This window comes from Phoxinus phoxinus (assembly GCF_949152265.1).
Source record: "Phoxinus phoxinus genome assembly, chromosome: 17".
NCBI classification, from domain to species: domain Eukaryota; kingdom Metazoa; phylum Chordata; class Actinopteri; order Cypriniformes; family Leuciscidae; genus Phoxinus; species Phoxinus phoxinus.
Genome location: NC_136892.1, coordinates 31,489,994 through 31,500,723, shown reverse-complemented (window position 1 = coordinate 31,500,723; position 10,730 = coordinate 31,489,994). Strand labels below are relative to the sequence as shown.

The following is a 10,730-nucleotide window of genomic DNA, read 5'->3' as shown; positions in this document are numbered from 1 at the left end:
AAAAGAACCGGTTCAAAAGAACGATTCGTCCACGCACCGGGCATCACTACAAAAAAAGAAGAAGAAGTCTTCGAAGTCACAGAATTATGCTTTGCTGTTCGAGCGAGTAATTCGGCGTCATCCAGGTACAGATCTATGTAATCGTTTGTATATAACTGTAGATTTGCTGTTCGCTGGAAGATTGGATCGAATCTCAATTTATCTCCATATGGATTTTGATGTTGAAACAGGATTGCGTGGATACGAGCGAGACTGAACTAATACCGGCTGGAAGAAGTGATCAGTGTGTGAACACGGGTAAATGTGAGTAGCCAAACATACACACTTTATCACTTAAAGTATATTTTATGAATAGTAGCCTATAGTGTTTCTTTTTCTATAATGAACACAATACCGTGTTATTGTCACTGTTTGCATTGTTCTTTACTATTGCACACAGAAGAGTCAACAGATTGCACTTTATGTCGTCTTGATTTGGGGGTAGATGATCTAATGTATTTTGTTTGTTGTAGATTCTCTTCCTCACATGCCAAAAAAAGAGAGAGAAAAAACAAATCCGTTATTTAGGAATAAAACAACCCAATTTATAGTTGCTGGTCCTGTGTGTCATTTTCCAGCGGCCACACATGTGACTTGAAATTACCGGTAAACCGATTTTGTACAAATCCTGAATTAATAGTTTAACAGTGCTGGAAATATAGAGTGCATTTCTGATAATAACTCTAACACAACCCTTATGTGTTGTTTAACACTCATTGGCTATTGTTTACATGCACAACTTTTGTTTCAATTGGAATTAATTCATCCAATTGATGAATCTGAATGTAGTATAACATGATCGCTAAACAAGTGATCGGATTAATGTCACAAGCTTCAAATCAGAATCGATTTTTTTAAAATGCGTACAGATATACACAGTTTCCCTCTGTTTGCTCATAATGACCATTCTCCTACTGAAGACTTTTGATGACTTGATTAATTTTCATATTCATATTTCAATTATACATTGTTTTGTTTGACTGTGACTAGACTTTTTGAAGAACCTGGTAAGAAAGGGTAATCAAATACATAGTTAAAAAATTAATATGCTGTATCTGGAATTGTTATTTCTAGAAAATATTCACATCATTAAAATTGCACCGTAATGTCACGCTTTAAATTGTCGTCTTCTGGCCTTGGTTCTGGCTTGGCAAAACTTTGGATCGTACCACACAAGTCTTGTACGTGACCATTCAGCACATAGGCATCTAAAGATTTATATGCCCTCAGTTAAGGGCGTGTTAAGATTACACGTGTCGTGATCTGCCACAACAAACACGGAGCATGCGAGATTGAGGAAACAAATGCATGTTAAATTAAGAAAAATCATGCTGCCAAGTTTGAATTATTGATAAATATCAATTTATCAGTTAACAAAGTTCAGTTTTGTTTTTGTTCCCAATCCCATGCAGTTGCTATATTGCACTATTATGCATATACGGGGACATTTGGAGAATATACACTGCACTATTACATGCCTTTTGTTTATTATGTGTTATGTAAGAGAAAATGTGCAATCAGCAACACAATAAACCCTGGCGAATGCAACAATATTGCAGTAATATTAATACTGAACTGAACTGAAGTTCTCTGATATCTTTTTTTAAATGTTAAGACTAAGATTTTAATATTTAATATTATTCTTTATAAGTATTCATAGTGTTTTGTGAATCATAGTGTTCTTGAAAACATGTGTGTGTGAGAGAGATGTACAAGCTAAACGTGTGAGAGTGGGAGACGCAGTGTATGTTGACTTAAGGATTGGGTTTACATTCCATGTTAAATATAAACCATATAATAATAATAATAATAATATGTTTATTTTATATAGCGCCTTTCAAGAACCCAAGGTCGCTTCACAATGCAATACAAATAGCAAACAAACAGCAAGCAAACAGATACAAAAGCCATCTGCTTATTACAGACAAACAGATGGAAACAAGCATGAAACTAATTGACAAGAATCAAAGAAAAACACATTGTACTATTTACCCAAAGTATACAATTACGACAGAGTATGTAGCAAATAAGGCTAAGAAAGTGGAGAACAAAGAAAACGGTGTTGAGGATAGGCCTACTTATTTATTGGGCAAGCTTGAAAAAAAAAGAGTTTTGAGTAGTTTTTTGAAGGTCCGGATGTTGTCGGTGGCACGAAGATTCAGGGGCAGCTTATTCCAAAGCTTAGGGCCAACAACACTAAAAGCCCTACCGCCCACCGTAGAGAGTCTGACCCGGGGTACCACAAGTAGGTTTTCAGTGCTGGACCTAAGGGCCCGAGTTGGAACGTATGGCTGTACCAAATCAACAAGGTATTTGGGTGCCGGGCCATGTAAGGCTTTATACACTAGGATTAACAGTTTGAATTGGATGCGGTTTATTACAGAAAGCCAGTGCAGTTGGTGAAGGATAGGAGTGATGTGGGCAGATTTTTTATTATATGTGAGGGCTCGTGCAGCAGAGTTTTGTACCATTTGAAGGCGGTGTATTGCTTTGAAGGGTAGTCCGCTGTATAATGAGTTACAGAAGTCCAGTCTGGAAGTGATGAAAGCATGAATAACAATTTCCGCATCTATAAAGGTAAGAGAGGGGCGAATACGAACAATATTCCGCAGGTGAAAGAAGCAAGATTTGACAGTCTGACTAATGTGTGAGTGAAAGCTGAGCGTGGGGTCGAACAAAATTCCCAGATTCCGAACAGTTTTTGAAGGCCTAATCTCGATACCATCTATATCAATAAAAATGTCATGTCCGGGTGAACTCTTTGATCTAGGGTTAATCAACAGGATTTCCGTTTTACCAGCATTAAGCTGTAAAAAGTTAGAGGACATCCATGTTTTAAGTTTGTGGAGGCAGGAGGTAACTGAAGAGGGTGGAAAAGATGAGTTGGGATTGAACGTGAAGTAGATTTGAATATCATCAGCGTAGCTATGAAAGTTGAGACCATGCCGTCTGATGATCTGGCCTAACGGTAGCAAGTAGATCAGAAATAGAAGCGGACCAAGAACAGAGCCTTGGGGCACACCGTGAGAAACAGACACAGAGCGTGAGCAATTCTTACCTATCTTAACAAATTGCTGTCTATCACATAGATACGAGGTCAACCACTGAAGTGCCGCACCCGTGATGCCTATTTCAGACAATCGTGAGATAAGTGTAGGGTGGCACACAGTGTCAAATGCTGCACTGAGGTCAAGGAGAACCAGAATACTACATGCACCAGAATCAGAAGCCAGAAGGAGATAATTTAGTACTTTTAATAGAGCTGTTTCTGTGCTGTGGTATGTACGAAAACCAGATTGAAGGGGTTCAAAGAGATTATGTCTCTCTAAGTGTGATTGCAGTTGTGCCACAACTACCTTCTCAAGTAGCTTGCCAACGAATGCAAGGTTTGATATTGGTCTATAATTGCTATGAGTGGCGTTGTCGAGGCCGGGCTTCTTGAGGATGGGAGTAATGGCCGCTACTTTCAGATTAAGCGGAACAGTGGCAGTGGCAAGAGACCATATGTTCCTCTGAGCATATAGTTCATTTGATCAAACACAGAGGGCAGGGTTTCAAGAGCTTGTGTGTGTTAGCAGCTCCGATTACCTCACACACACCAAGTGTCGAGGTGTCCATGAGCACGACACCTAACCCCAGCTGCTCCCGACGAGCTGGATGGCTCCTTGTATGGCTGACACCGCCGTCGGTGTATGAATGGGTGAATGTGAGGCAACATGTAAAGCGCTTTGGAGGCCATTGGGTCTGTGAAAGCGCTATATAAATGCAGTCCATTTACCATTTACACACACACTAAAATGACAGAAACTGTTCTGCCTTTAATGTTAAAACGGAGTCAGACAAAGATGGAGAGACTCAAGAAGAAGTGACAACATGTAGAAGCAACAGGACGTCTCTGAATGGTTAGTTGATGAGTTTATGTTGTTGATGTGGAGTTAACTATCTTCAATTAGCATATTCTGTCATGATAATCTATAAATCGCTTGTATAGGAACTGTTGTGAGATGCACACAGAGGGACTTTCTATCGCATGAGAAAAGATGGATGCTAAAGTTTGAGCTGACTCACAAATGTGCTCGACTACAGCAACTCTTCCTCTTCTCAACATGGACTGTGTGTTCAGGGGGCGGGGCTTATGTAAATTTTAGGGTCGGTGATGTCACTAAACCGTGAGGAATGTCGTGTAGTTCCTACCAGCCGTTTGTTGTAGTCCTTAAAAAACGATTTCTTTAAAAGCAAATATCTTCCTTTGCTTTGAACTTTGAGCGTTGTAACTTTGCAGATGTTGTTTATGATCAAACAGCAACATAACACACTAACTAAAGCTAGAAAAGTGAAATCATACTTTACCACCCCTTTAAATGCTGGGAATATTCCCATCTTCCCACAGGAGAAGAAGAAGCAAGCAGGAGGAATTACTCCAGGAGAAACTACGGACATACTATTGTAAAGATGGAGATTAAGGAAGAACCCTGCAGAATAAAAGATGAAGATACAGAGGAACAAATAGGTTGGTGTTTTCCTTCATTCTCTTTAATGACTGATGAGGAACATTAAGATGAAAACTGGGAGAGAAAAAACTGACTACATTTGTTTAATTGTGACTCATCTAGTATTTTTCTCATTCCCATTTGTCCTTCTTTATATGAGTCTATTTTAGATCTGATGGAAGTGAATGAAGACAAACAACATCAGTTTTAAAAACCTCATCATGTCACAAAGGAAGATGGAAACAAAAAAAGATGGATTGAAAAGTGTTTCACACAAAAAACAAGCTCGAAAAACTGGAGTCAAAAGATCTTTAACCTGCTCTCAGTGTGGAAAGAGTTTCACAGAAAACTCACACCTTAAGAAACACATGAGAGTTCACACTGGAGAAAAACCATTCAAATGCACTCAGTGTGAAAAGAGTTTCACATCCAAAAGCTCTCTCGATGATCACCTGCGCTCTCACTCTGGAGTGAAGCCATTCAGCTGTGATCAGTGTGAGAAAACTTTTGCTGGCGGATCAAACTTTAGAAAACACCTTAAAGTTCATACTGGTGTGAAGCCTCACGTTTGTTCTTTTTGTGGAAAGAGTTTTTCACGACTGGGTAATTTAAAAGAGCATGAGAGAGTTCATACTGGTGTGAGACCTTATTTGTGCTTTGACTGTGGGAAGATCTTTTTATCATCAGGCGCATTAAGATACCACCAGATAGTTCATACTGGAGTGAAACCGTACAAGTGTTCACACTGTGGAAAGAGTTTTTGTAATTCATCATACTTGAAAGTTCATGAGAGAGTTCACACTGAAGTGAAACCGCACCAGTGCTCTTCATGTGGGAAGAGTTTCACCCGATCATCTAGTCTACGGTCTCATGAGAAAAAGCATTGCTCGAAAGTATCTAAGTGAACAAAGTTAATCTTCTGATCATAACTTTCAGGTCAATAGTTTGATTTGAGTTCACTTTCAAACGGTCAGTCGTATTGCGTAGCTATATGCTCTGGGGAAAACTCCTTTTTCTCTGAATACTGAAGCCTTTTATAAAATAACGCAGTGCTACTGCACAGCCAACACAGTGCAGAGACTTCAGCCTGGAACACACCAAGCCGACCTCCCGAAATTGGTCCTCGTCAACTTTGTTTCAGCCGTCGGTGAAAGAGGGAACTCTGATTGGCTGTTCAGCTTACTGAACGAGTCGGTGCACGATAATAATAGCAAAACAGCGAGCAAAGTCGTCAAACCGGTACAGATAGAAGCTGTTCTAATGTTACGTCATCTATAGTGTTCCTTGGAGAATATTTAAAGGTCCCGTTTTTCCTGTGTTTTTGAAGCTTTGATTGTGTTTACAGTGTGCAATATAACACGTGTTCATGTTTCGCGTGTAAAAAAACAGTATTTTTCACAAAATGTACTTATCTGTAAACCGCTGTTTTCACTGTCCTAAAAACGAGCTGATGGCTTCCTTGTTCTATGAAGTCCCTCCTTCAGAAATACGTAACGAGTTCTGATTGTGCCAGCGGTTCCTGTGTTGTGATTGGACAGCAGCTTAGCGCACGTTGCCCGGAAAGGTCACGCCTCTTACCGTAACGTGGAGATGCATGCGCTCTGTGTTATTATTAACATGGCCAAAAAAAGGTGATTTGACTCCGGGATGAAAATAACAGCGTCTCGACGACATGGCGACACACACACTCTACAAACGCAACTCTTCCTCTTCTCTGTAGGAGCGCAACAAGACCACGCCCCCTTTTTTTGTCATTAAAGCAGGAAGTAGAGGGATAGTCCAAACCGGCCGTTCGCTGTAGGCTTTGAAAGGGGACTTCTGAAATAAAATATCACGCTTGGCATTGTACTTTGAGCTTTATAATTTTACAGGTATTATTTATGCTCTAACAGCAACATCACACACTAGCTAAAGTAAAAAAAATGGGATCATGAAGAACAGGACCTTTAAATATTAACATGAGCGGAGTGAAATAAAGACAGTGTGTAGCAGGATTGATATTCAAAATGGTAATCACACACTGCTTTGTTTACGGTTTGTGTATCTGCAGCGTCGGTTTCCCTTTTTGCATGACGAATATAGACGAATATATCTGCAGAAATAGACAGTTGTCACATTTACACGCAGGCGCAGAACGCGCATTTTAACGAGAGACAGTCGGCTGTAGTTCTCTCGTGTGTTCAAGTGCAGCTTTTACCCCGACGCGAGGCGACAACTGCCGGCTTTCATCAGCGCTAGTTCGTCCGCGTCGGCTTGGTGTGTTCCTGGCTTTACTATTGGCTGGTCAGTGGTAACTAACTAGCTACGCAATACTCGTTCCCTTATCTCAAGGAACCGAGGTTACATCAGTTACCGAGTCGTTTCTACGCATATGGACAAGTAGGGAATTTGATTTTAGTGATTTCCAAATCTGGACAATTAGTTATTGAAAAATAATTGTTTCCCTAATCAGTTTTCTATATAACTGAGGATTCCTATAAAAAAAGAAGAAAAAAATACAATAAATACAAATAAATGTCATACAAAAAGGTGTTTTTATTGCAGCAGCCAAAAAGGCTGTGCTTGACTGGATCTGTATATTTTTTTAATGTATCAATGTTACAAATTCATGGTGCAAATTCCCATTCACATTAAAGGAATAGTTCCCCATAATAAAAATCGATCTGCACTTTTCTCTGCTTCATCTGTGCATATTTCTCTCCTGATTCAGACAGGGCGACTTTTTCATTCAAGAAAGACACATTATGGACTCGTTGAAGACTAAAATTTCATCTTTTAATATAATTTCATTATTTAATTATATGTATCTGTATTATTATTCTTTATTAATTTTCATAATCAGTTGTATTATCTTATGAAGTTTAAAATGCATGAGTTAGACTATAGATTGCATGGACACATGTGTTTAAGGAACATATTTTAGACACAAGGAGGGTAGCTGGGCCTGGGAGGATTATGTATTCTGCTCAAAGGTATGTGTGCAATGCAATGTTCACTGGGCAGAGATAAATGATGATTATACTTCAAATTCGTACAATTGCAAGGAAAGGAATGTTTCAACTGATGCAACTGTACCATTTGTATACCACTAATGTATACACAGAGGGATAGTGGATTGTACTTTGTGTAAGCATTTGGGATTTTTAAACATAAGCAACATGTTTTGCTACCTTACAAGGAAGTAGAAAGTTGCTCAGTGTTGTATATAAGCTCAATCCTTACTATATATCCCAGAGAAACATAAAGGCATGATGACGGGGTGAGAGTAAGGAAAACTAAGGCATGAGGGAGAAGAAACCATTTACAGCTGGCATGATGGGGTGAGAGGATAAAGAAATCTGGAATGAAGACCTCACCTATATCCTTATTGTTAAATGCCTGTTTCTGTCTGACATGTATACTACATAATAAATAAGAAATCTCTTGGCAAAATATCTGGTGTAGCTTCCGTAATTGAACAATAATTAAAATAATTTAATTATTATCAAATCTACACTTGTATTTTAACCAGAAGCAACATTTTATTAGGGACTCCGCCCCTTTGCAAGAGCACAAAAAAAATGAACATGGAAGGTTGTGCACTTTACATAATATATTTATATTTAGTTGACTTATAATAATTGTGTTTGTTAACTTGAAATGTTTTTTTTCTATTAAGGTCCACGTAATTATGTCTCAACTTCACAGTACAAAATCCTAACGTGTTGTCAAGACACACACAATGGAGAGACAGCAGATCCAAGTGCAGTCATATTTATTTGGGGTAATCCGTAAACCGTAATCCAGTCCAGGCAAGGGTCAAATACCATGTAAGCAATCCAACAAGAATAACAAAATACAGGAACAGGCAAGAAACCAACCAGGAAGTGTGAGGACATCTAACAAGGACTCGACAACTAACACAGAAACAGCCAGGGTATACACACACAGATCTAACCAGGTGATGGGAAACAGCTGAGTGCAATGAACTGATGAGTGACAGACAGAATGCTGGGAATTGAAGTCAAATGTGAAAGACACCGTGAGAACAAGGACCTCTAGTAACAACCCAGGGAAACACAAACCAGACACTGTGACAGTACCCCCTCTCTCTAAGGAGCGGCTACCAGACGGTCCATAACGTAACTACAACACAAGAGTTCAGGAGGGAGGTGGAACGGTGGAGGATCAGGGGGAGGGATGGTGGGCCAGGTCCATGAAGGGAAACAGGAACAAAGGGTGACGGCTTGACCGACGGCCAGGGCAAAACCGTGAGTCCATCGGCTGTCCAGAGTGGAGAAGACAGTCCATCGGACGGCCAGGGGAACGCAGGTCGTGCAAGCAGCCAGGGCGGTGAAGACCCTTCGGGCGGCCAGGGCAGTGAAGACGACCCATCGGGCGGCCAGGGCGAAGCAGACGACCCATCGGGCGGCCAGGGCGGAGAACTTCCCTCGGGCGGCCACGACGGTGAAGACTCCTCGGGCGGCCACGACGGTGAAGACTACTCGGGCGGCCACGACGGTGAAGACTCCTCGGGTGGCCACGGCGGTGAAGACCCCTCGGGCGGCCACGGCGGTGAAGACCCCTCGGGCGGCCAGGGCGACCACGGCACAGGAACAGAACCCGGCTCAGGAACAGCAACAGACACCGGCTCAGGAACAGCAACAGACACCAGCTCAGGACCAGCAACAGACACCGGCTCAGGAACAGCAACAGACACCGGCTCAGGAACAGCAACAGACACCAGCTCAGGACCAGCAACAGACACCGGCTCAGGAACAGCGACAGACACCGGCTCAAGGAACAGCAAAAGACACCGGCTCTGGAACAGCAACAGACACCGGCTCAGGACCAGCAACAGACACCGGCTCAGGACCAGCAACAGACACCAGCTCAGGACCAGCAACAGACACCGGCTCAGGAACAGCAACAGACACCGGCTCAGGACCAGCAACAGACACCGGCTCAGGAACAGCAACAGACACCGGCTCAGGACCAGCAACAGACACCGGCTCAGGAACAGCAACAGACACCGGCTCAGGAACAGCAACAGACACCGGCTCAGGACCAGCAACAGACACCGGCTCAGGAACAGCAACAGACACCGGCTCAGGACCAGCAACAGACACCGGCTCAGGAACAGCAACAGTCACCAGCTCAGGACCAGCAACAGACACCGGCTCAGGAACAGCAACAGACACCAGCTCAGGAACAGACACTGGCCCGGCGACGGCCATCTTGTCTGTGGACACTGGCTCCGGCTCTGGAACAGCAGACACTGGCTCCGGCTCTGGAAGAGCAGACACTGGCTCCGGCTCTGGAACAGACGACACTGGCTTCGGCTCTGGAACAGCAGACACTGAAGGTCTGAAGGGCGTCTCCAGGATCCGAGCTAAACGCTCTAAATAGCCGATCAGTGCCCCCCTCTCGGCCATGAGAATGGGCATCTCCCGATCTGTCTCCGACTGGGCAGACGTGGCTTGAACCATCTCTGGCTGGGCAGACGTGACCTGAACAGTCTCTGACTGGGGAGACGGGACGTGAACAGTCTCTGACTGGGCAGACGGGACTGTTCCCGTCACTCTGGACTGTTCCCGATAATCACTCTAGATTATCCAGGAGCAAATAGTCGTTTAGAAACAATTCCATGATTACTGAATTTACAGCCATTTACAGACTCTTGAGAAAAAGCATGGCCTGAAGTTGTCGAAATGAGCAAATGTTATGTACTGGCACAAATAAAGGTGAATTATAGAGATTGGCATGGGGTACTTTCCATAAGATCATCTCTCAATGCAAATCAAACCAGCTATTAGGCTAACTGGAATAAAACCATGCCAATCTCTAGGTGTGGTGAAGGGTGTGTGAGGATGTGCGGCTATTTTAATTCCAAAGGCCAAGGGAACTTTATCAGGATCATAGTATCCATAAAATAACTTGCCTTTAAAAATAAAAATCTGCTGCCTCTATGGGAATTTAACATCGGGGTGTCCTGACTTATGCACACTGTATTTTAAGTAAGAACATTATTTATTTACGATAGATTATTCATTCACAAAGAATTTTTTGACAATTTTTCCTCATTTTTATTAATTGAGGCATTAAGATCAATTTCCAAAAGATAATTTTTTAACTTTTTTCCCTCTTTTTTCTAAACTTATGCATAGCAATGTATATGTATATATATATATATACACACACGGGTGAGAATAAATGCAATAC

The 10,730-nt window shown here is 41.9% G+C and overlaps 1 protein-coding gene and 1 long non-coding RNA gene across 2 annotated transcripts in view; one reads left to right on the top strand and one right to left on the bottom strand.

Annotated features, from left to right (window-relative positions):
• Window positions 1–10,730, bottom strand: part of LOC306984771 (uncharacterized protein) — a 102,037-nt gene that overhangs the window by 68,914 nt on the left and 22,393 nt on the right. The gene's annotated exons all lie outside the window — the stretch shown is intronic.
• LOC306984787 lies at window positions 17–7,872 on the top strand. Its single transcript, XR_013794624.1, has 4 exons — window positions 17–125; window positions 231–303; window positions 4,430–4,549; window positions 4,700–7,872. It is a non-coding gene; the product is annotated as an uncharacterized lncRNA (long non-coding RNA).